Here is a 26,728-nt window from a genome sequence, read left to right as displayed (position 1 = left end):
CTTACTTCTTATCTCCTCTGCAAATGGGTCTAGGTGATGTAAGGGGGAAAAGTAATTGGCAAAATATATTGAGTTTGAACTGATTTCTTAAAAAAATTTTTTTGGTTAAAACACATAGTACAAAAACTGATTTCTTTTAAATGTCACCCTTTCAGTCATATTGTTCTTTCAGCTTTCACTTCAGAAGATGAGCCATGAGACACTGACATAGGGAAGGGGCCAGAGAATGGGCATCTTTGGGGCGCAAGCTGACTTTCATTATTGAGACAATGGTGTGGAAATCCAGGCTTTGCGGAAATAGAGGGATGGCTAACAAATCCTCCTTTAGCGTATTCAGGTCAGGCTCGGTGGATTAGATAATAGAGTTTACCTCTCCCCAGGTGGGGAAGGCCCAGGTGAGGATAAAGAGGAAGTGGAGGGCCACTCCTTCAAGCCCAGGGATTATGGAGGAAGCTTTGTAAGAATGTGGCAGTGGGTGAGAGGTGTGTACTCTGATTTCTTCTACCCTGGCCCACTTCTGGTCTGGCTTGGGGGATGCTGAGGGTAGAGGCATTACTCTGCCTCATGGGGTGTTAGAAGAGGTCTGCCCCCTGCACCAAGCTGTGGATGGCCACATCAGAGTAAATGTGGAGGCACGGTGTGGTTAGGCAGAGGGAGAGCCTGAGGTCAGCTTTCTCCAGCTGCTCTGGTGTCTGTGCTGTGTGGATGGGCTCTTGAAATGTCCATGTGAGCCCAAAGGAGGCTGGAAATTAGCTGAGAGTGTGACTGGGAAGTTTCCCAGAGGGGTTGCGGCAACAAGAGTAAAGTGTCCTAAAGCTGAGGGTTACAGGGCAGACCACCTGTGCTGGGCATCAGATGAGAGTCATAGTTGGACTTCAGGGATCATGGGTGTGGTGAGGACTCTACCCAAGACAAAGAAAGCAGAGTAGGATTCTCTGGCCACGGACTTTAGGCAAGTGGACCAGAGATGTTACTTTGGAGGATCTGGAGGAGGACAAGACTTGTATCAGTCAGCTATGGCTAGATAAGGCCTCTGTAACAAACGCCCCACATCTCCATGTCTTAAAACAAAGTGTTTTGTTTGTTTGTTTGTTTGTTTTCCATTCGTGTTACTTGTTAGAGGCTGCAGTTGGCTGGGCTCTGTCCCACATGTCTTCTCAGTCTGTGACCCCAAGGTGGGACATGCCCTTCTCAAGGGAGGGGAAAAGAGGAAGAGGTCTGGCTCTTACTCAACATTGGCTCTTAACACATCTCCTTGGACATGGCACACGTCCTCTGCCCTCATGTGCCACTGGCTATGGCAAGTCACAGGGTCGCCATATCAGTGGAGTGAGGAAGGATGGTCCTCCCATAGAAGTTGCTGCAAGTCCCGTGGTCATGAGCAGGGATGTATCACCCTGTTTCAGGAAGGGAGAGAGGGGAGTTGAAGATAAGAGTAGAATCTACCACAGGACTAGCTGCTTTTCCATCAACATGAGTTCACATCAGCAGCCCCTCCCCTCTCCTTGAATCCTCAGACATTTTGGAGAGAGTGGTGGGACCTGAAAGACGGAGGGTTTCCTGCAGAGTCTGAATGGACCCAGGCTCCATTTTCAGGGCTGGATGAGCTGTGGGATGAAGTGCTTTTAAAGACCAGATCCCGGGGAGAAAAGCTGTGTCATAGGTTGACCTTGGTGTGAGGAACCCTGCTCCAGCACTGAAGGCAGGACAGAGAGCTGCCCTCAGACCAGGGGCTCTGTGTCCCCTCAGCCTCACTGTCATCCGCCCTCTCCCAGTGAGCGCACACACAGACATTCACGGATGTCTCTTGCTGCAGGAGGTGTTTTCCCCAAGCTGATAGGATCAACCTGTTCTTTACCTCAAACCTGTTTTTAAAAGGACTTTCCTGTTTTTTTTCTTTCCTTAATTACAGAATATTTTTATAACATACTTTGAACAGAATAAACAGAACCCAGCAAAACAGTTATTAAAGAGCTATAAAATGGTTTCCTCACCCTTGCCTTCTTTTATTTCTTCCTCTTTCAGGTGGGTGGGGCTTGGTGAGGTCTCAGTGGATGATCCTGGGTGAAGGAGCTGTGAATTAGTGAGGGGCCATCTGACAAGATGCCTGCATTCACCCTACATGTACATGAGCTGGGACACCCCCTCCCCCAACCCTTTGGGCACATTCTTGCTCAGCCACATTTTTTTCATTTACAGGCTGCAAAGCACTCAGTTCTCAGATGCTGGGGCTACCGGGCTGGGCTGATTTCACAACAGGTGCAGGTGGTCACACCCAGTGGACATGCGGGGAGTAGGAAGGCCTCTTTCCCATCACTTCATTTTACCCCGTTTCCAAGATACCTGATATCCCACCGTTAGAACCCCACGCCTTTGGACTCAGCATTGACACATTTAGCTGAGAAGACCTTGGTATAATGAGTCCCTTGTGACTCTAGAGCCAGGGCTGCAGGAAGACACTGGAGACTTTGGGAAGTGAGGAGAGGTTCCTGGAGGTGGGACAGAAAGAGGTGGGGAGAGTGACCCAGGAGGGAGACAAACCCTGCCACCCACTGCTTTTGTCTCTAGCGGGCCTGGGTCACCCCCTACAGTTGCAGCAGAAAAGGGTGCAGCCCAGAATAGGCACAGGGATGAGTCCATCCGGCTTGTGTCCCTGGGCAGATGGAGGACAGTAATGGGAGCACCTGGGGGATGAGCTGGGCCTCCTTGCTCCCAGCCGGTCTCCTGTGGAAGGGCGGGTCTGAGGGGTCACACACTGCCCTGCCTGCATAGGGTGTGCTTGTTAGAGGCTGAGTGGTCAGGGAGGAGGGCCCTGGTCCCAGGAATACTTCCTGCCCCGGCTGAGGCCTGGGCATCTCTGCATGGGGTATGTGAGTGGGGTGGGGGTGTTGAGGAGGAGAGCTCTTTTCTATTCTCAGTCCACCCCCTTTTCAGAATGCTCAGCATGCAGAACTGAAAAAAAAAAAAAAGCTCCCCAGGCCTGGGGACACCATTGTGACCATCTCCTGTGTGGTTGTTATCAAGACAGGCACTGTACACCCTCTGCTGTAGCTTTCCCCCTGAGCCCTGAGTGGCTGATAAACTCATTTACTCTGCAGAACTCGTGACTGATAATGGTTAGCGTGTGTGCCTTCCCTGGTGGATCTGCACTTTAATAAGAGAAAGGACTTACTGGAAGCTGATTTCCCATCAAGGGAGGAGAAGGAGGTAATTTGAGGCCGGGAGCCTTTCTGCTCACTCCCATCGTGAAGGTTATACTTGTCAGTCCCCATATTGATAGAATATGCTAGAATTTGCAAAGCCATTTCACATAGGATACCTCACTTGATCCTCCCATCACTTGATAGCAGTGGGCAAGGAGAGGACTATTATGCCCACTGGCAGATGAAGAAACTGGGGCCCAGAGGGCTCAGGGATGTGTCCAAGGCCACACAGCCAGAAGGTGGCAGGGCTGGGACAGGGAATTGATTCTTTTTACTCTAAGTGAGGTCTTTTCCAGGATGCTGGCCTGCAGGGCCTGGACACAGGGGTGTGGAAGGGGCAAAGTCCAGAGAGGCATATGCAGGTCGTGGATGAGGCGGGAGATTTGCCAGCAGAGGACCTGCCTTAAGATTCAAGCTTCGTCTCTTTCTCAGAAGGTAGTTACCACTTCAGAGCCTGGGTTTCCTCACTTTCCACTCTCACCTGCCAGGGTTACCGTGAGGCCCCCAAATGAGATAAAGTGATTGAAGCATACTTGCAGACTGTGAAAGGCTGCCCACATGCTCGATTCCAGGAAGCCAGGGCTGGACTCTTTTTGCACTGTTCACACCCTTCCTTTGGGGGAGGCAGAAGGCTCAGAAATAGCCTTCACTTCTGTCCTCCCTGCTTCCCCCGGGATTGGGGCTGAGTGTTTTCTTCTTGAAAAAACAAAAAATCAAAGCAGTTGCAGAAAAACCAACAGTTCATTTCTGCTTCCCCTCGACTGCCCTTCTGCTCTCTGGGGCCAAGAGGAGAGGATGTTGCCGGAGGTCAGGGTTTGGCTGGGGGCCTTTCAGAGTGCTTGCTGCCCTGCGAGGGCCACCAGGAGAGGCCTGGATGGTATTTGTCATGTGTTTAGAGGCCAACGCTGGTAGTGCTCTGAGGTGTGGGACCCTGATCTTCCTTGGGAGATGGGGCAGGCAGGAGAGGAGCCCAGCTTTTCCACGCCAGGCTATCATGGCCTGAGAGCACCAGAATTGCCTGGACAAGCCAAAGAAATGTAGCCTGTCCTCTCAATCAGAAGTAATTATTCATTTCAACTGACAACTTTCTGGCCATTTGCAAAATGGAGTTTAGGATCCTGTGAGTCTTTTTCCCCTGTAACAATCAGCAGATGAGTTTTCAGGGTGTGTTTATCTTTTTCTAGAAACAAGAGGAGTTTAAGAGGAGAAACAAAACCTAGGGCCCATGTGTTGTGTGGCACAGCCGGGTGACCCCAGATGGGAGCTGGCAGGATCCTGGCCCTCTACCCTGGGTGGTGGCTGCTGGCGTGGCTTCCCACTCCAGACCCGGGGTCTTCACCTTAGAGGGTTAGGCGGGCCCACCGGTGTCTCCTAAACCATGTCTGGGGGAAAGGGGGTCTTTACTCACAACTTAGTAATGGTAGCAAAAGGGACTTGTTGAGAAAACCTATAGTACAGGTAAACTATATATGGTTTTCTACACAGGTAGGCAGCCACATCCACAGCAATCTCAGACAATATACGGTATGTGTGTGATGTGAATTTCCAATCCCTCCTCAACAAGGGACTGAGAAAGGAATGTTTCAGTCCATGTTCTAGCCCAAGTTTCAGGCAGTACTTTTCTTCTGGTCCTCCTCTTGTTCCAAACCATTCTCAGTCCCGTGTGGTTCTACAGCAGCTGCTCCCTGTCTTCTTAGGGCATGCAGCCTAGGCGCTCTCAGTTTCTCTAATTTTCCAAGGTTAGACTTAGAATACGTTGTTTAGTAGGCATGGTTTCATAGCTCTATTTTGTTGCTGTTTGCTATAGCGCAGTCTTGTCTGGAGACTGGAAATAATGCGTGGGACTCTCAGCCCGTGAACATTCTGCGAAGAAGCTGGCTGTGCCGAGAGCCTTCTTTCTGCCACTGCTGTGGTTGGTGTCGTTCTGCTGGCAGCCTTGGGATTTGATACGATAGGAAAGGCTCAACTTCTGGATGTTATGTCAAAGAGTTGTCCTTTCCTTTACAATAAAAACATTTTCTAAATTAATTATGATATGGCTAGTCACTGTCAGCCATCTGAATACATACCCACACGTGGTATTGCAACATACTCACCCAAAGACCAGGCATGAGGTGAAAGCAGAGGCTACAGGCTTCTCTCCTAATCTGTGTTGTAAGGGCTGGGTAGGGGGTTGCCAGGGAGGATCCAGAAAGGCTGATCATGTAGTTAGGGGTTTTGTTTGAGGGGTAAAAATCACTGCCCTCATGAGGCTGAATTTCTAGTGCTGTGATGTGACTTCATTCATTGTCTGTGGGGCTTAGGTGTCAAGTTCCTCACTCAACATTGTGGTTGGTTTTAAATGGCTCATGTGGCATCTTCCCTCCCCTCCTCTCTCCTTTTTTCCATCCTCTTCTATACAACCCTGGAGTTATTATCCTGCTCTTCAGTGATCAGACCCAAGACCTACCTTGGGGAAGACCCAAGTTCTGGGGGCCACCATCCTAGGGCCTCCAGGTATGTGGTGACTGTCTCTTAGGGCTTCCCTTGACCTGTATGAAGGATCTGAAGTCACAGAAGCACCCCTTTCTACCCACCTCCTAGATTTCTTCTCACCCCTTCCAGGGACACTGACTGTGTTCTGAAGAGCAAACAACAAAGACAGTTTTAAAAGCAGACCAAGAGGGCTTCCTAGGTGGCGCAGTGGTTAAGAATCCGCCTGCCAAGGCAGGGGACACGGGTTTCGATCCCTGCTCCAGGAAGATCTCACATGCCATGGAGCAACTAAGCCCATGTGCCGCAACTATTGAGCCCATGTGCTGCAACTACTGAAGCCCACGCACCTAGAGCCCATGCTCCGCAATAAGAGAAGCCAAGGCAATGAGGAGCCCATGCACCACAACGAAGAGTAGCCCCCCCACTCACCGCAACTAAAAAGAAAGAAAGCCCACACACAGCAAAAAAGACCCAACACAGCCAATAAAATAAATAAATAAATTTATAAAAAAAAAAAAAAAAAAAAAAAGCAGACCGAGAGAAAAGACACAGAAGACTGGCAACTGACTTCTCAAGTGAAACAATGGAAGCCCAAAGAAAATACTGTAATACCTTCAAAGCCCTGAAAGAGAATAACTACCAAGTGGAAGTCTATGGAAGCACAGATATCCTTCCAAAATAAAGAGGAAATAAATATACTTTTAAAAAAACAACACTTAGTAAATCTCATCACCAGCTGAACTGCACCAAAGAAAATACTAAAGGGTGTTCTTCAGGCAGATGGACAATAAACTCGAATGTAATCTGGAGATGCCAGAAGAAAGGAAGAACAATAGAAAAGGTAAATACGTGTAATGAATACATGTAAATGAATGTTGACTATATTTACAACAACGATGATATCTTGCGGGGTTTTAAATGTATGGCGAATTAAAATATCTGAAATAACATATGATAATAGCATCTGTTGGAGGATGGTGGTAGAGTCGAAGCACTCTGAGGTCCTTGCATTGTCCAAGAAGTGGTAGGCATACTTATTTGTAGCAGACTTTGATTAGTCAAAGGTAGATGTTGCAACCACATCACATTAAAAAAATAATAGCAAAAACAGAAAGTGTATTACTCCCAAAACAATGAATCAAATGGCACTATGAAAACATTGAATCAATCCAAAAGGAGTTAAGAAAGTATCACAGAACAGGCAGGATGAGTATAAAGCAAATAACATGGTAGATTAAAACCCAATATAACAGTAATTAAAGTAAACAGAGGAGGATTAAATACTCCACTTAAAATATGTAATTGTAAGAGCAAATAACAAAACATAACTATATCCTGCTTACAAGAGAGGTTTTAAATATAAGTATAGAGAAAGATTGGAAGAAAAAAAATGTTAAAATATACTGTACAAAGAAAGTTGGGGTAGCTATATTTATGTCAAATGAAATAGATTTTAAGACAAAAAACCATTGCTAGAGTTAGTGGTATTTCACAATAATACAAGGTTCAGCTCACCAGGAAGCTAAAACAATTGTAAAGTTGTATGAAGCTAATAATATTACCTCAAAGTAAACAAAGCAAAAATGACAGAACTAAAAGGAGAAATAGAAAATCCACAATCGTGTATGTGGGAGACTTTATATACCTCTTTCAGTGAGAGGTATATAAGTCAAGCAGAAAAAGTACCCAGTAAGGATACAGACTTAAGCAAGATGATTAACAAACTTGAATTAATTGATATATATAGAACACAGTTTCTAACACCTTCAAATATACATTTTTCGCAAGTGCAGATGGAACATTTACAAAAATTGACCCTTTCTGAGGCCGTATGCACATCTCAACAAATTTCAAAGCACTGAAATGAATATACTCACGAACTACATTGGAATTAAGCTTAAAACCAGCAACAGAAGACACAATTAGAAAATCCTCAAATGTTTGGAAATTAAACAATATTTTTCTATATAACTGATGGACAAAGGAGAAAACACAATAGAAATTAGAAGAATTTTGGACTGAATGATGATAAAAAAGACTACATTGCAAAACATGTAGGATGCAGTTAAAGCCAGACTTCGAAGATGTGCAGCCTCCAGTGCTTATATTAGAAAGGAAAGGCTGAAAATCAAAATCCAGCTCAAGAAGTTAGAAAAATAAACTAAACCCAAAGCAAACTAAATCCAAAGAAAGTAGGATGATAGAAATAATGAAGACATGAGCATAAATTAATGAAATTTAAAACAAACAAACAATAGGAAGAAGCCACAAAGTTGATATTATGAAAAGACCACTAAAATTAATAAGCCCCTGGTCAAATTAATCACGGAGAAAGAGAGAGAGAAACTAATTGATATCAACAATGAAAAAAGATTTTAATACAAATCCTACAGATTCTGCAATAAGAGACTTTGATGGACTTTGGGCAGCAGGGGCTCCTGTCCTGATTGACTGGCTCTGGGTAAATCAGGGGATGGCCACCCAGCACTGGCTCCCCGTGCTTCTGCCCTCTGCCCCTTCCCTGACCTGCTTTTGAGGGCAGTGACCACTCGGCCACTCACCACTCTTATAGGACCCCTAGGCTTTCCCTGTGAGCAGGGGGAGGGAGCCTCAACTTCAGGAAGGGCAGGAAGCAAGCTTAAAAAAGCACATTCCTTTGGCAGGTTAAAAAACATTTTTTTTTTTTTAAAGTGTAAAGACTTAACCTTTGCTAGGAAATGGTTGCGGTATTTTCTTTAAATGAAAAGAGACCATTGTGAATCAAACTTTGGAAAATACACAACATCCTGGTGCTGTTCTCCAGGGCGGTCTCAGGCAGCCCTTGTCAGGCCGGCTCTGCCTTTCCTCCAGATGGTCTCTCCATGCATGGTTGAAGGGGCTGAACCAGGGGACTGGTCCCTGGAGGGCTCACGAGAATGCTGAGCCCCTCTCCAGCGGGGGACCTTGGGCAGAAGGGCCTTCTTGTTTCCTGCAGTGGCCTCCATTCAGGACCAGCTGCATAATTTGTGGGCCCAGTGCAAAATGAAAATACCCTGGTTCCAAAACTAGTAAGAATTTCAAGATGGCGACAGCAGAGCATTCAACCAAGCGTAGGGCCCTTCTGGGCACAGGCCTTCGTAAGTGAGGGAACCTGTATGACCACACAGGTCCCAGGCCTGGCTGCCACGGATCACGACAGATAATTTCCCACTCATTCTGCAGGCTGCCTTGACTTTTTGAAACTTCTCTCTTGGGTGGTACCTTCGGGGCTAGACACAGACCCCAGGTGATACAGGGCAGAACCCAGGGCTTCATTTTGGGGTCCCATCCCCATCCCCAGCTCTCATGTACCACAGCTGGCAACAATTTCCCAACCTGGCTTTTCGCTCAGATTTCTTTCCCATCACATTTCATAGACCATGCTCCTTGGTCGTGAAAACATTCTGGGTTTAATCTGTGCCTGCTTGTAACCTGGGGGTCTGGGGTAATCAGGGAACGCAGAACAGCTGCACGGAGTGCTGGACTCCTTGACGCTCCTTGAGTTGTTCACAAGCCTCCTTAGAGGGCCTACTGTAAATAGGAAAGTACAAACACATGCCGATTTTGCAGCAAATTGAAACCACCCGCTGCTCTCCCTGAATCCTGACACATAGCAGTTTGCGTTGATGCCTTGCGTGCTACTTCCAGACTTGTGCAGCTTTCTGCTAAACCGCGCCTAAGCATGTGCGGCCTTCAGGGCCCACGATGTCTCAGAGCCTTATTCCCAGGGTCAACTTGACCTCCCAAGCCCTAGATCCTCTCCAGAGCTGTGCTGTCCAAGCGGCCACCAGCCACGTGCGACTCTTGACCGCTTGAGATGTAGCTAGATTGAGCTGAGATGCCTTATTGACGGCGAATTACACACTGGACTTTGAAGGCTTAGCACAGAAGAGCGCAAGAGATCTCATTCATAATTTTCCATGTTGATTGCATATTAAAATGACAATATTCTATAGTGAATAAAATAATTTATTAAACTTAATTTCGTGTTTCTTTTCTTTTCCTAATGTAGCAACTAGAAAATTTTAAATGATATATATGGCCTGCACCTGGGCTTATGTCATATTTCTATTGGCAAGCACTGCTCTAAATCCCCTCTTTGTTGTATTTCCATGTCCAAGCCTATGTAGATTTCTCACACACACACACACACACACACACACACACACACACACACACACACACACACACCCCCGAGCGACCGGCAGAACCTTGGAAGGAAAACCAGCCCCAGTGAGCTTGTATGACTCAACCCTGAATGCCACCTTCTCTAGGAAGACTCTGCAGAATGTCCCAGGGCCATGTCACATTACCAACCCAGGGGCTTTGGTTTGGCCTCTGGTGATGTCAGAGTGTGGGCTCCAGAGTCTAGATGACCTGGATTCTAGGCCTGGCTCTACCATGTATGAGTTATGTACCCTTGAATGAGTGACTTACCACTTCATGGCTTGGTTTTCTCATCTGTAGAATGGGAATTGTAACACCCTAGTGCAGAATCAGGATGGTGATCTAGGTGTTTGTGCACGTTACAGGCTTCTTGTGAAGATTGATTAGGACGAGGCGCAAAAAGCCCTTAGCACAGAGGCATTCTCTGTACCACGAGCCTGCTGTAGATATCATGGGTCTGATCTGGCCTCTGACTTTCACAGCAGCCTCTGAGCAAGGAAGTGGCCAGGCTGAGGCCACCAAGTAAGTGTAGGAATTGTGAAGCTGGGGAGGCTCCAAGGTGAGTGGATAGACCTTGTGCTAGCCAGGCACAGTGCCAGAGATTGGAAGCCAGAGAGGGTCCAGTTGGGATGCCCAATTGGAGGGCCTGGGACAGGCGGGGCTGGAGAGAGGCCAGCTTGATGACGGGAGCCAGAAGATGCGTGAGGACTGGACAGTTGTGTTTTCAGTTGTTTGAACTCAAAAAATGTTCTCCCCAACTGGAGCTGAACCAATGGGTAAGGCTGAGGGGGTGGGCTCCGATCACGTTCCAAGTCTAAATGGGATCTAGGTAGGCAGATCTGGGGTGTTGAGCTCATTTTTTTCCATGCAGTCTTGCTCCTCTAAGGCAATTGAATTAGGATAATGTTTGTTGATGAAACAAATAAATCCCAAAATGTCAATAGCCGAGCACAATTCTCACTCATAACCATTCAAGGTGGATGTTCCTGGCAGCAGGAGGCCTTCTATGTGGTGATTCAGGGGTCCAATCTCCTTGCATCAATGCTCCGCCCTCTCTCATGGCCTCGGAGTTCTCTGCGTCCAGCAGGCAGACAGGGAGGAAGTAGAGAAGGCGACGCTCTTAACCACCTTGGCCTGGATGCGATAGCTCACATTCCTGCCCGGAGGACCAGTCGTATGGTCTCCCCAGGTGCGAGAGTGGCCGGGAGATGCTGGCTCTGCACGGTGCAAGGGAGAGCACTGGTTCGCGGTGGCCATCTCTGCCCGCTCCCACTCTCAAGGGAGAGCTTACCCAGCAACCTGGCCTCCTCCCCACCAGGCCCCCACCCTTCCCCAAGCCGCCTGCTGGTCACTGTGGCCAGGCCAGGTCCTGAGGGGGCTCCTGAAGAGGAATAGAGGGAACACACGTGGACACGCACTCGGGCAGGACACAGGCGGACGCACTCCATGCTCACACCGTGGCCTTGCACTTCAGGCTGCCTCCTCCTTCTCAGAGCCCCTCAAACCACACCAGGCTCTGGCCTTTAGAGACACGGACTGCTGCGAGCCAGGCCTGCAATGTGGGTCTGAGAAGGGAGTGGGTACATGGCTTCCTGGGGCTCCTCCTGTCTGGGCCAAAGACAGCTGGGAGGAGTCTCACGGGGATCACCTGGGATTTTCTGGGCTGTTCTCCCTGGGTGCCCTGGTTACTGCGCTGGTAAAATCCCAGGTCCCCCTTTGGTCAAGCCTGGATCAGGGGGGAGAGGCGTGGGTGGGATGGAGGGCAGGGATGACTTGTCATCTGACCCAGGCCTTGTGCCTCCAACCAGGGTTTCTTACACGCCTGCTGGCCCCCAGGGAGGACATGAAGGATAACAAGTCTGGCTGGGCTTCGAGTTGCTCGTGATTTTGTGGATAAGATGACCAGATGTCAGTACTTTTGTCTGATGCAGAGTATGTGTCAGGCCCCTCGAAGAGGGTAAATGGTGAAGGTCAGATGGGATCACGTGAGCGAGTCAGTCCTTCCCTTTGGGGCAATCGGGGAAGGCTTCCTGGAGGCTGAGGCTTGAAGGATAAGTAGGGAGGAAGCCCTCTGGGATTCCTAACAGTATTCCCGTGTGTGTGGTGCTTTGTCATATCCAAAGCCAGCTAGGCAGGCAAGGCAGAGAGGAAGACAGGGACAGTCACCCCCGTGTGATGGGGAAGAAGGAGAGGACCAGAGTGGCGGAGCTTCTAGCCCAGGGCTGCACAGGAGTTTTTGAGTGAGAATGCAGATGTCTGCCTAGCACCTCTGGGCTTTTTGTATCAATAGAAGCTTGATGAGCGTGTTTCTCCCTCAAGCCTGGTCAGGACGGGGTCCCCAGGTGGGGCTGGGAAACTCTCATCCAGGGGGCAGGTCCTCCCTGTGGGCTTCTCAGGGCTGAGTGCTCAGCCTCCCCTACAGAACATGTGTTTCCTGTTTTCCTTCCCCCTCTGGCTCCAGATGGAGACCTGGGTTTTCCTGAGCGGAAGAGCCTCAAAGCCCTGGCCCGCTCCCAGCTAGTCCTGGCCGATCTGCCTGCTCACTGCTCTCGTTCCTCAGGATGAGGAACCCCCCACCCAGCCATCCAAGGACCTTCGTGGCCATGATCTCCCCTCACTCTCCCCAAACTCCTGAGACCTGGAATTCGAACCCACAGCCTTGACTCCCAACTTGGTGTTCTTTGAAGACCCTTTGCTGATGAGCCAGGCTCCTTGGCAAAACCTGGGGCTTTGTGCTGCCCTGGAGCCTAGAAGCCAGGGCTGTGGGGCAGGTCCCTGGGCCCCAGGGCCTGTGTGAGGCAAGTCAGGACTTTGGCCAGCACTTCAGTCCTGGGAGGTTCCGAACCTGTCACCCCCATCGTTTCCCACTGGTCCTGGGGTGGAGGCTGGGGCCAGTGGGTGACATCACCCCCCTTTCCAGCCTGGATCACATGAGGTTGGCGTGATCTGGGGCTCAGTAAGTAACTCTGCTGTGGACCACGGAGTCAGCATCTTGTCCGCTGTCCAGTCCCTGCTCCTCAGATGGAACAGACACATGGACTGAAAGAAGAGGAAGGGCAGGAGAGCATTCCAGGTCTGCAGAGCCTCGGACCCTGGTGCTGACGTGGGCATTAAAGAAGAAAGGCAGGATTTCACAGCAGCGAGAATAGAATGGTGGTTGCCGTTCTCTTGGGGGGAGGGGAAAATGGAGTGATAAGGTCAAAGAGTACAAACTTTCAGTTGTAAGAAGAGTAAGTTCTGAGGATCTATGTACAGCCTCGTGACTGTAGTTAATAATATGGTATTAGAGACTTGAACGTTGCAGAGTAATTAGATCTTAAGCATTCTCACCACACACACACACACAAAAGAGTTAACTCTTAAATGTGAGGTGATGGATGTGTTAATTATCTTAATCTTAATAATCATTCCTAATGTATATGTATATCAGATCATCGCATTGTGCACTTTAAATATATACAATTCTGTGTCAGTTATTCCTCAATGAAGTTAAAAGGAAAAAAAGGAAGGTGGCAGCCAGTGCCCCCACTGTGACTCCCACCCTGTGAGTGGAGAAGGAGGGACCTTCTCCATTTCCTCACCTGCCCCGTCCGACCCCCATAAGGAGGCCCCGAGGAGAACCCCAGTCCTGGCTTTGGGAATGGCTCCTCGGGGTCTGTGTGTCCTGTCAGATGAGGTGCTGGGTAGGTGAATGTTTGGGGGAGGGGCGGCAAGGTGTTTCTGGGTACAGAAGTCTGTGTGGGTGCTCCTGTGCGAGCTGGGTGCTGGGCAGGTGAGGGTGAGTTTCGGGCCCTGCTTTGGCCTGCAGCCCACGGCCTGGGGCCTTGGGCAAGGCAACCACCTGTGACGACCCGGCCTTGGGGCTTTGGAGTTCTCCTTCCTCCTGGAGGCTCCGGGCATAGCAGCCCGGGTTTATTAGGTACAGGTTTATCTGGGGCTAATTTAACTTGTTGAGATAATTGTGCCAGCAGCCTTAGTAATTACCCTTCTCCTCACCTCTTTCATCTCCAAGGGCTGCCCCCCCTTTGCAGAGACTTACAGGGCCCCTCATTTGTTGGGTGCTCCCAAGGCCTTAAGACGGGCCCTGGCAATGCTTTCACATGGTCTCATGTTTTTGTAAAGACTTGTGAAAGTACGTTATTTCGACCATAATCATCGAAGGCTGCTGTTTCTTTTCCCCTGGCTTGCCCTCTGTCACATTTTCCCTTCTGTCAGGTGGTACTGGAATAGCCGTGGGCATCTTGGGGTCCAGGTCAGGGAAACTTGAGTTGAGGATGCACTTAGTGTGGGCGAATGGGCGACTGTTTATGTGGGACGCAGTGTGCGTATGTAGTGTCTCATGAATGTGGCTCTTGGTCACTTCTGTGTCTCGTGACAGTTACTGGGGGAGGAAGGGTTTCCAGGAATTCACCTACTTTCCATGTTGTTGACTCACCTGGTGTGATGCAGTGAGAACGTGTCCTATGGCTCTCAGGACAGGAAGCTGTGGGAAGTGGTAGAGAAACAAGATTTGAAGTGTACCGAGCCAGAGGCTAGTCTGTGGAAAGTTCTAATCTTACAGCTCATGTATGAAACTTGCTAAGGATTTGCCAACTGACAACAGTCCTAAAAATTCACATGACGTTGGTTGAGAAGCTGAAATAAACGTTTCTAAATTCTGAGTAACAAAGCGCATAGTTTGATCAACTAATAGGAGGAAGGACCATTCGATATTCTGGATAGAAAATGCCATATCATGAAACCACTGCCGTGTGATGAGGCAGTCAAAAAGAACAGGCAGCCCAAAACGCAGAGGATGTCAGTGAGTGAATTTATCAAAATATTATTTTTCTGGTTGTTGTGTATTTGTCAGCTTTTTAAAAAAATGAGTGAGTGATGGGACTTCTAGAAAAGAATGAGAAGCTTTTCAAAGAAATGAATATTCACTTTTACCCTACTTTTGTATTTTGTTTTTGATTTCTTAAAGACAGCCCTCTACGTTGTATAAGTTTCAGCCCCACAAAACTTGGATCCATTTTGCTGCTGCTGCCATTTGTCTGTGGGGATGGGGTGAGGGAGAGGAAGTTGCCTTGCGAACCCCTGCCCCCCACCCCCACTCCCCCAGTCCCGAGGATGCCCCGAGTCAGGAGGCAGGACTGGGGAGGGCCTAGTGGACTTGGCCACTGTCCATGTCTTCCCAGTGGCCAGTGACCCAGTGGCCCAGGAGGACCTGCTGGGTCAGCTGGACTCCTTTGCAAGGCTCCTCAGGCTGTCAGAACTTCCTGAAGGTAGGAGCTGAGTGAGCTGGTATCCTAAAGGCCCTTAGATCTCTCTCCATGTGTGTCTGTAGGCAGTGCAGGAGAACCACAGACAGTGGAAGACATTTTTACATCATTGTTTTCAAGTATTTCTGTTGAGTGATTATTTCTTTAATATTCATCTCCCTGAGTAGACTGTAAGCTCTGTGAGGACAGGAACCTTGTTTGTCTCTCTCACCACTGTAATCCCAGAATGTAGCACAGCAGCTGGTATAGAGTGGTATTTAATAAACTTTTATCAAAAGAATGATTTGAATAAATAAATAAATGCACGAGGGCAGATGGAGTCAGCCAGGCAGGGCTGCCAAGCCCTTCTCTTATCTCCCTAGGTCATGAGCTCCAGGAGGTCCTTTGCAGACTTGTGGATGGGGGGTGTGTGTGTGTGTGTGTGTGTGTCCGTGTCCATGCATGTGCCTTCTTAGGGCCATCTGTGCCATCACGGACCTGGAAGGCTGCAGGAGTTGGGGCGAAGGGGAAGGAGTGATGGAGGTGATGACAATGGGAGAGGAAATAGGAGGGGATTAGGTGATGAGGATGATGAGAGAACCAATGATTCTTATAAAATCTGAACCCAAACCCCAGGAACTAGGAAGGGCTGTGAGGCCTGGAAGAATATGATACCAGCCACCTGGCTGGAGTGAACGAGACAGGCCATGCCTGCCTCATCGAGGTTCGGGCGTGGAAAAGGCCTAAATAGAGGCCCAGAGACCCTCGAAAATGTTGGGCTACTGTCCACTGGGGCGTTTTGGCCATCATCCCACTGTGCCATGCTAATGTGTGTGAGTGTATATAGGTGAGTGTGAGGGAGGAGGAAGGGCTCTGAGCCCTTGCATCCACTTGGTTCCAGGACCCCTGCTTTTGTGGGTTTTCTACATTCAGGTCCCTCAATAAAGGATTCTGACAGTAGAAAAGATTTGGAAATGACCTACTTGGAACAAGCCATTGCAAAGCCAGTTTTTATTAGTCTCTCTGTGTGGATTTTTAATGTATCACACACCAGTTGTTTTTTAGTGTAATATTATTAGTTCATATTTTTTAAAAATCTAAAATCAGAGTAATTTGTCTTGAAACCACCCAGAGAGTTCTATGCTACATTAAAATTCCAAATAGAACAAAGGGACACTCATTTAGAAAGCTTTTTTTTTTGTTTTTACATTTCCATAATTCTCAAGAGGAGAAAGAAAACGCTAATCAACGCAGCAAAGCTTCTTCTGAAGCTCTAGCTCTACTTCAAAGAACACAAGAGCATTGAAAGGGATACAACCCATAGTGTAGGAGTCTCCTATACCTGATGAGAGGAAAGGAGGCTTTTGTTAAAATGAACAAAGCAAATGCTTACTGTCAATAAAAAGGTCTGTCTCTGCCCACTTCTTCCAGAAAAAAACTTAAAAAGCTATTAATAATTTAAACATTTATTAAACGAGAGATAGATATTTTTTCCCATTATGATGGTATCAAAAGAAGAATTTGGTGTTAGTTTATAACTCTCTCCATGCAGTTCCCCTGAATGGTGTAGTCAGAAAGAGCTTTCTCAGCAATAGGGAAAATTTGCACACAAATGTGCTTGGGTTAACAATGACACCTTAATTTTTTCCAAGATTGTATTAAAAAGATCAAATAACATTTAATTTTCATACTTAATTGCATTTCTTGTTATCCTTTGGATAATAATTCACATGAATAATTATTTGAATAATTATTTATTTAAAAATGTTTGTCTGCTAATGATTTGTTCTGAATGTTTAATGTTTATACGTCTGTAAATGAATGTTTTACTTAGTTTTATCTGTTTATTAATTTTTGAAATTAAATGTAATGTTTAGTTTGATTTAAAAATTTATTAATAATTCTGAACACTTAAAATACACGTATGAAGTAATTCTGTGTTTTTATACAAAAACTATGTACAGCCGGTATTGCAGTCACTATGTGGAAAAATAACCCTGTCCTGACACAAAGGACAAAGCTCAGGGAAGTTAAGGTCTTACCCGACGGTCACCTGGCTATTTAGTGAATGGCAGAGGAGGGCATATAAATCCAGCTCTTCCTATGCTAAGCCTACAGCATGTGTCCCCACCCTGCACTGCCTCTAGGTGCTCTGATCCAGGAACATCCGTGCGGCTCTTCCTCATCTGTGTTCCTGCTCACGTCCTTGGTGAAACCCCAACCCTAATGCAGGACTGCAAGGCTGGGTCCCCCTGCTCTTCGAGATGATGAAACCATAGGACTCAGAACTCACTCTCTCTTGCCTATCAGCTCCCAGGGACCCAAGAGGCCACATGGGTGATGCCGGGGACCCGAGAAGAGATGGAAATGGGAGTTAAGAGTCCATATGTCAGAGAGGCAGGGTCTGACCTTCCAGTCTAGATGAAGAACCAAGGGGTGGGGGTTGGAGGGGGGGTTCTGCTATCTGCCTGCACGTCGTGGTGCTCTGTGTCGTGCTGTCACACCCTGTCGGCTCTGTGCTGAGTCGGTGCTCTGTTCTCACTGTCGGGTGATGTCCTCAGAGTGGGAGCCATCGCTTGCTGCCCAGTCCCTGGTGTGTCACATGTGTCATGTGAAGGCCGGGCTTAGGGCACTTTCCCAGAGAGACCCTGGGGCTGATCCTGCTGACCCTGCTCTATCCCGTCGCTTCAGTCTGGGTCTGACTTGCTCACAAACATGACCCTCGACTCCCAATTCGCAAGCCGAGGGCCCCATTCCTGGGCAGGCCCAGCTGCAGGCCGCTCTGCTAATTAATGACCGCTGATTGGCCCGAGAGGCGCACTCATCATGCCCAGTAGAGATCAAAGCCAGGCCCAATAATCTGCTAAACGAGATGTCAGATTAGGGCATTCTTCTGGGCTATTAGAAAGATTTTTCTCCCTGGGTAAAGGCCTGTCAGGGCATATGACCCTGTCACCCACCATGAGCCGAGCCAGAGGGGGCATCTGCAGCCTTTCTGCTCCTCTTACTTTGAATGTGGCCATTTAATGGGACAGCCCTACCCCGGGGGCCCGCGTGATCCCTGGGGAGGTCACAGAACGGGAGGAAAGTCATGTTTGGGCAGAGTCACCTCTGCCTCTTTATTCCTGGGGTTGCTGCTGAGGGTTCGGGGGGGAACTGTGGACCTCCCTGGATCCCTGTGCTTTCAGCCGTACTATGGGCGTACTACCTCAGTTTACCTCCTAGGGCTGGGGGTCAAGTTTAATGTTGCTACCACTCCTTCTTCTCAGGAACAAGCCCCAGACTGACACTAATTTCAAACTGAAAACCCCAGCCCAACTTTCTCACTCCAGGTTTGAGGATGGAGCCCCAGTTTTTAGTATTAGTGCTAATAGCTGTTAATGGCCACCACTGGTCAAAGGCAGAGTGTCGTGCACTGTGCTGACTGAATTCTGATTCTATTTATACTGTCTGAAAACACTACAAGTTAGGTATTATTAACATCTTCTATGATAACATGAAGAGAGCAAGGCTCAGTAAATTGCGCAAGGCACTCAACAGCTCCAGTGGTAGGTCCTGATTGGCTGAAGTCAATCAACAAATTGATTGGTTTAGAGAAAGACACATGACCTAATTTTGGCCAATGAGAGAGCACTAATCACTAGATTTTTAAAAATTTTTATTTATATATATATTTAAATTAAACTAAATTTTTTTTCTTCAGATCTTTATTGGAGTATAATTGCTTTACACTGTTGTGCCAGTTTCTGCTGTACAACAAAGTGAATCAGCTGTATGTATACATATATCCCCATGTCCCCTCCCTTTTGAGCCTCCCTCCCACCCTCCCTATCCCATCCCTCTAGGTCATCACCAAGCATCAAGTTGATCTCCCTATGCTATGCAGCAGCTTCCCACTAGCCTTCTATTTTACATTTGGTGGTGTACATATGTCAGTGCTACTCTCTCACTTCATCCCAGCTTCCCTCTCCCCCTCCGTGTCCTCAAGTCCATTCTCTACATCTGCATCTTTATTCTTGTCCTGCTGCTAGGTTCATCAGTACCGTTTCTTTGGATTCCATATGTATGCATTAGCATACGGTATTTGTTTTTCTCTTTCTGACTTACTTCCCTCTGTATGACAGACTCTAGGTCCATCTACCTCACTACAAATAACTCAATTTCATTCCTTTTTATGGCTGAGTAATATCCCATCGTATATATGTGCCACATCTTCTTTATCCATTCATCTGTTGATGGACACTTAGGTTGCTTCCATGTCCTGGCTATTGTAAATAGTGTTGCAATGAACATTGTAATCATTAGATTTTAAGGGAGGTCCTGGGAAAGGAATTCTTTCTCCCTGGATGGTGTGGGGTATGGATGGGAGGTCTGGAACTGCTGAAGCTATTTTTCTCTCATCAGAGAAGAATCTGGAGCTGTTGGAGGGTGCGTAGCATGGGACCATGGGGGGCCAACATGATGGGTCTTTGGAATCGTAGTTTGAGCTATTGAACTGAGCTAAGCTAAATAAGTGAACACATTATCTTTATTGTTTAAACCAGTTTGAGTTGGGCTTCCTGAGACTTGCAAATAAAAGTCTGGTTCATGCCCCTATCCCAGAGGAACCAGACCTGCCCAGTGGTCTGGGCTCCAAGAGTTAGCTGTGGGGTGAGCCCACCTGGGAAGCCAGGAGGCTGTTGGAAGCAGGCATGGCAGTCTGCCACATACTGTGGTTTCCACTTGTTCTCCTGGCCACTATCCCACTTCAACGCAACTTGGCTACTGCCTCACCTGCCACCTCTACCTGATCACCCATGGTACAGGCTCTGCTCACCATCTCCCACCATGCTCCATCCTGCCCAGCCTAGTTGGGGTACCCAGAGTTAGCCCAGGCCCGACAGTGTTGGTTAGGATTAGGTTTGATTGCAAGAAACAGACAAAGTGACAATGATTAAACAAGATAGAAAGGTACTTTAACAGAAAGCACGTAACATTCCAGACATGGGGGTTCATGGTTGGTGTGGCAACTTGGCTCCACCAGAGTGTTCATTTGTACTTTCATTGTTTTTACATTGATCAGCCTTGCCAGAGATTTGTCTACTTTATCAGTCTTTTCAGAAAACCAGCTTTTTGGTTTTGTTGATGCTGGCTATGCCCATTTTCTATTTCATCAATCTCTGTCCTCATCTTTTTCTTTCTTTCCTTCTACATTATTTGGGTTTACTTTGTCGTTTCTCTCCTCCCTAACATGAGCTGGACAATTAACTCTAAGTTGTAGCCTTTACTTTTCTTACATAAGCCATAAGTGAAAATGCAAATTTTCTTTCTAACATCCCTACAGCTGCATCAAGAAATTTAGAAATGTTGTTATTTTAATTAATTTTAAAAAATTTAATTTTAATTGTAAGGTTCTAAAGATTTTCTCATTTCCATTATAATTTCTTCTTTAACACTTGAGTTGGGCTTCCCTGGCGGTGCAGTGGTTAAGAATCTGCCTGCCAGTGCAAGGGACATGGGTTCGATCCCTTTTCCAGGAAGATCCCACATGTCACGGAGCAACCAAGCTTGTGCACCATAACTACTGAGCCCATGTGCCACAACTACTGAAGCCCAGGCACTGAGAGCCCATGCTCCGCAAAAAGAGAAGCCACCACAATAAGCCAGCACATTGCAACAGAGTAGCCCCCACTCTCCGCAACTAGAGAAAGCCCGTGCACAGCAACGAAGACCCAACACAGCCAATAAATAAATAAATAATAAATAAATAAATTGATTAAAAAAAAACCCAAGGGACTTCCCTGGTGGTGCAGTGGTTAAGAATCCACCTGCCAATGCAGGGGACACAGGTTCGAGCCCTGGTCCAGGAAGATCCCATGTGCCGTGGAGCAACTAAGCCCATGTGCCACAACTACTGAGCCTGTCCTCTAGAGCCCGAGAGCCACAACTGTTGAGCCCATGTGCCACAACTACTGAAGCCCGTACACCTAGAGCCCGTGCTCTGCAACAAGAGAAGCCACTGCAGTGAAAAGCCTGCGTACCACAACAGAGTAGCCCCCACTGGCCACAACAAGAGAAAGCCTGCACACAGCAGCAAAGACCCAACACAGCCAATAAGTGAATAAATGAATAAATAAATAAATTTAAAAAAATTAAAAGATAAAAAAACAAAAAAACGAGTTATTTAGGAATGTGTTTATCAATTTACAAAATAATGTCTTAAAAGTTATTTCTTGCTATTGATTTCTAATTTCTAGTTTGTGCATAATACATGGTCCATCTTTATAAATATTCCAAGAAAAAATAAAGAATATAATGATTTGAGTGAAGTGTTCTATATTTGTCCATTAGACTAAGATTGTTAATTTAAATCATAACCAATAGTATCTCTTTGCCCTCTCAGTTATAGAGAGATCTGCTATGATTATGGAAATGTTGGTTTCTTTTTTGTAATTCTGTCAAACTTTATATATTTTGAAGTCATGTTGTTAAGTGTCTACACATTTAAAAATTTTATATCTTTCCTAGTGAATTTCCTTTCATTATTACGTATTGACCCTCTTTATTCCTCATGATGCCTTTTGCCTTGAAATCTATTTTGTGTGATATTGATATTACTATACCAGCCTTTTTCCAGTAATTATTTTTTCTGTTATATTTTAATTTCATCCCTTTACTTCACACTTTCTGGGTCTATATATTTTAGAGTGTCTCTTGTAAATAGCATATAGCTAGATTAAAAACATTCAATTTAACAATTTCTGGCTAGGTTGGTTCATGTTCATTTATTGTGACTTCTGTTGTGTTTGTTTATCTGAGAATGCATTAATTTCTGCTTCATTTCTGGAGGATGGTCCTGCTGGATAGAAAATTCTTGATCGACAGTCACTAGTATATGATGAGTATTTTATTTATTTATTTATTTATTTATTTTTTCTCTTGCTTCATTCAAGCTTCTCTTCTTTTGACAGTTTGGCTATGATGTGTCTAGGTGTAGGTGATATAATATGGCAAGTCTGGAAATCAGATTCTCCTCTCCTCGAAGGGTTTGTTGTTTGCTGTTGCTATTGGCTTGCTTAGTGACTTTGCTGGACTAATTCTATAGAAGCTGTATTTCCCATATATGCAGCCATTGAAGTCTGTGCTGGGTCAGCCTAGTTACCAACTAATGATTGATCAGAGACATCTTTAAATGCTTTGAGCAAAATTTTCTAGATTTTTCCATGTTGATACATGAAGCTCTAGAACATTCACTTCAACCTCTGTATAGTATTCCATTTTATGACTATACCTCCCTTTAGTCATCCTTTTATCTATTAGTGGACATTTAGGTTATTTCTAGTTTTTTGACATTACATAGAAAGTGGCATTGAATATCTTTGTGTGTGTCTCCTCTAGTTCACGTGTGAGAGTTTTCTACCACATATACCCGGATGTGTAATTGCTGGGTGATGGAATGCATATCCTCTGCCGTAGGAGATATTGCCAAACTGTTCTCCAAATAATTGCACTCTAATTACACTCACTTCTGTGTCCGTTATCTATCTATCTATCTATCTATCTATCTATCTATCTATCTATCTATCTATTTTTTTTAACTTTGCTTTAAAGCTGACCTCAAAAATTTTCTCCTTCATAGGGCCTCTTGTGGTTCTCCTGCCCCACCCTGGAAGCTGTTTATTTCTGTCCTGTTGCATTTCCCTCGCTTTGCCTTGTGCCATTGTTAATATGCACGTCTCTTCTCAACTACAAGATTCAATTTTCCTGGAGGACATGGACCATGGCTTGTTCATCAGAGCATCCCCCTCAAAAGAGTCAGATACAGAGTAGTCACTGAATTGGATGATTCATGATTTCAATCCCTTTTTCCGGATGCAGGTTTGGGCCCATAGGGGAGCCTTCAGCTTTGCCTTTTTCTCCCTTTGATATTTCAACTCAGCTAAATTCACCCCGTATTCCTGAGTACCTACGTCTGGAGATACTCATTTGGAGATGGGTTGGGGCTGGGATCAGGGTTGTCTCATGTGGACATTTTGGCTAACCTCCTCTTCCTGCTGTGAAACGCAAGCTTCCTCATGAGCTGCCCACTCAGGCAAACATCTTTGATTGTGGGGAGGTGGTCATCTGAGGTTTGAAATCATTTGGATGTTGCTGGGAAGAAGTTAACCTTTGCTTGGCCAGCCTTTCTTCATGGAAGTACAAAAAGATAGTGAGAAAACAATATTAGGAGAGACATACAAACAAGACATTTAAAATCACATCATTCACATATAAACAACTGCTTTGCTGGCTGCAACTCATTCTTAGCTGGTCCTTGAAGCAGTTCTCCAAGTACCGCTCCTGGTCACACCTGGTTCCCATGACTGTATCTACATAAAAGCAGTAAAGCTGCCTTTCTTCAAAAGTACAGTGAGGCACAATAATTCACTCTGACCTGCCCCTAGGTTGTCCAGATGAGCTTGTCTGACAGTTTCATGTGATCACAGTTATCCACAGCCCCTCATGAAGGCACATTCTGCCCAGACAGAAACAAATAATTGGCCTACCGGTTTAAAATGCCAACAGGATTCAGCGCATACGTCCTTGGGCAGAGCCATCTGCTCTGCACACTTGGTTGGCAGTCTTGTCTCGTGCAGAGTTTCCTGTGCGCAGGCACATTCACCTTGTACAGATGGAACTCCTGCAGTTGCCTGCATCCCTGGGTAGAAGTCCCAACCCCTCAATCGATAGAAGAGGACTGGGAGAAAGTTGAGAGTTGGTGGCTTTTGGGGGAGTACGCAACTCCCATAAAGAGAGAGGCTATTCTTCCCCTTCCAATGGAGAGGGAAAAGGAGTCCTTTCTCTTCCTTAAAGCCCAAGAAGGGGGACACCAAGAGACCCATTTTTTTTTAAGTTGAAGTATAGTTGATTTACAATGTTGGGTTCATTTCTGCTGCACAGCAAAAATGATTTATACATATATACCTTCCTTTTCATATTCTTTTCCATTATGGTTAATCACAGGATATAGTTCCCTGTGCTGTACAGTAGGACCTTGTTGTTTAACCATTCTGTATATAATAGTTTGCATCTGCTAATGCCAAACTCCCAATCCATCCCTCCCACCCGCCCCCATCTGTTCTCCATCCCTCCCACCCGCCCCCATCTGTTCTCTATGCAAGAGACCCATTCTTTTTTTTTTTTTTTTTTAATATTTATTTATTTATTTGGTTGCATTTGGTCTTAGTTGTGGGAGGCGGGCTCCTTAGTTGTGGCATGTGAACTCAGTTTTGGCATGCATGTGGGATCTAGTTCCCCCACCAGGGATTGGGCCCTCTGCCTTGGGAGCAAGAGTCTTATCCACTGCACCACCAGGGAAGTCTCAGGAGACTCATTCTTAAAGGACCCACTATCTGTGTCTCCTGGGTGGTTCAAAATGGTTCAAAAATCATTTGCCCACATTTAAATCTCTTTTCCGAAAGTTAAAAAAAAAAATCTTTTGGAGGTGCTTGCAAAAGCCTTTTTATATTTTGAAGGGGTCCACAAAATGGGAGAAGGGAATTTCTGGTCTGCCCCTGTGGGACCTGAGGTGGCTGGCCAAGTGGAGGTGGTGCAGCCGCTCTCCTGCTATTTGGCAAAGCCAGGATTCCCCAGTTTGCTGTGGGTTTAGTGGATGCCAGATAAGGATAAGGCAGCTGGTCTTGAGTTCTTTACTGTTACTCCCTCCTGTCTTTCCCTTTCTCCCTTCCTCCTATCTCCTCCCCACCCCACCCCCACATGCCTCCTCCTTCCCCCCAGCAGGCTGCCTGTTGAGTGAGAAGTACCAGCAGCAAACGGCCCTTTGCTTCTTTTTTTTTTAATTAATTAATTAATTTATTTTATTGGCTGTGTTGGGTCTTTTTTGCTGTGTGCGTGCTTTCTTCTAGTTGTGGTGAGTGGAGGTTACTCTTCGTTGTGGTGCGCAGGCTCCTCATTGCTGTGGCTTCTCTTGTTGTGGAACACAGAATCTAGGCACTTGGGCTTCAGTAGTTGCAGCACATGGGCTCAATAGTTGTGGCTCACGGGCTCTAAAGCACAGGCTCAATAGTTGTGGCGCACGGGCTTAGTTGCTCTGTGGCATGTGAGATCTTCCTGGAGCAGGGCTTGAACCTGTGTCCCCTGCATTGGCAGGAGGATTCTTAACCACTGCGCCACCTAGGAAACCCAGCCCTTTGCTTCTTGCAGGACCTTCTGAAGAGCCCAGACATGCATCCCATGGGAAAGCCAGCCTGTGGATGCCTGCCTCACTGGGGGCCCTAGAGGTCATGTTTGGCTTAACTAAATAATTAGCAGAGGCAACCAACCTGGAGAGGACTTCATCCTGAGTTAGAAGCTGTGTGCCCTTTTCCATCTCCTTCTCTTTGTCCCAAACGCTAGATGACCTGGACCTCAGAGGAGATGGGGGAAAGTGTGTGTGAGAATCAGATCAGATCCCTTCACCATCGCAAGTAACTGGGGCTATAGATCTGGTCTCTCCGGGGAAAAGAAGGAGAACAAACAAACCAACAAGCAGAAATGCATCGTAATGAACAGGACCAAATTGTCCTGGAAACTCAAGGAGATTAAAACATATGGGTCGGACCAAGTTATAGTTCAGGGAGCCTTTAACCAATGAGAAAAGGAATTTGTCATAGTGTAGGTAGGGGAAGATAGAAAATATAGAACCATTTTTGTGTTTATTTCCTACTAAGTTGAGGCTCTTCAGTAAACCAGTTGTATTTGTGAATTCTTGAAGAATCAACATACAGTTCTATAGATTCACAAGCCCCAGCCTTGATAATGGAGCTACAAAACATGAGACCACAGTGAAACATCAAGAACAGCTGAAGGTTAAGCTTTAAAGATAAACAAAACCTCCAAAAAGAGACTTAATTGTGGGAAAATTATTTTTGAACCAGGAAACATGAGTACAATGAGATAGTTTACAGTGGGAACTCAGACAGAATTGTCATCATTCTAGAAAAGGACTGAAGAGATGCTTCAGGTGGCCACGGTGGGCCGTGTGCTAACCAGAGTCATACCGGAGCAGAAACTAAAAGTGAGCAAAGCAAGTGGTGAGTGCACGGAGAGGAGCACCACACAAAGGAAAGCAAAGATGCTGTGAGAGGAGGCTGGTCTCTGCCTTGCCTCAGTCCCAGTTCCCTTTCCTTTCCTCCTGTCTCCTTGCAAATGAAATACTTCCACATCTGTGATTCACGGGGTCCAGCCTCGCGGTGTTGGTGCAAGAGAACAGCGTTCAGAAGCCAAACGTGATGTCATTAGAACTTGAGTTCTGCCCTTGGAGTTCTCAGTCACAAAAGCGGATACTTCTGAGCCCACACGTCCGTTTCTCTCTCTGCCTCTGTGACTCCCCAGAGCACAGCTTTCTCCTCTTCCCATAACTCCACCTCAGAGCTACCCAGTGCATCGCAGGTCTTTCTCTCCTTTCCCCTTTACTTCCAGTTCTGCTTGTCAGAGGCCCAGAGAACCACCTTTCCGGGCAGGGCTGTCTTCAAGGGTGGGAAGGAGAGGTGAGGAAGTGGGTCCGCGGGAGTCCTCTTAGCAAGAGAGGGGAAGGGGGAGGCTTGGAACAATGATTTTATCCCGTCAGACAGTAAGTATCTAGGCTCTTTGTGGCCGGATGAC

At 46.6% G+C, this 26,728-nt stretch overlaps 1 long non-coding RNA gene across 1 annotated transcript in view; it reads left to right on the top strand.

The window, feature by feature from the left end:
- Positions 1-26,728, top strand: part of LOC130857382 (uncharacterized) — a 179,014-nt gene that overhangs the window by 50,374 nt on the left and 101,912 nt on the right. The gene's annotated exons all lie outside the window — the stretch shown is intronic.

This window comes from Hippopotamus amphibius, chromosome 7 (assembly GCF_030028045.1).
Source record: "Hippopotamus amphibius kiboko isolate mHipAmp2 chromosome 7, mHipAmp2.hap2, whole genome shotgun sequence".
NCBI classification, from domain to species: domain Eukaryota; kingdom Metazoa; phylum Chordata; class Mammalia; order Artiodactyla; family Hippopotamidae; genus Hippopotamus; species Hippopotamus amphibius.
This window is presented reverse-complemented; position numbering and strand designations above follow the sequence as displayed.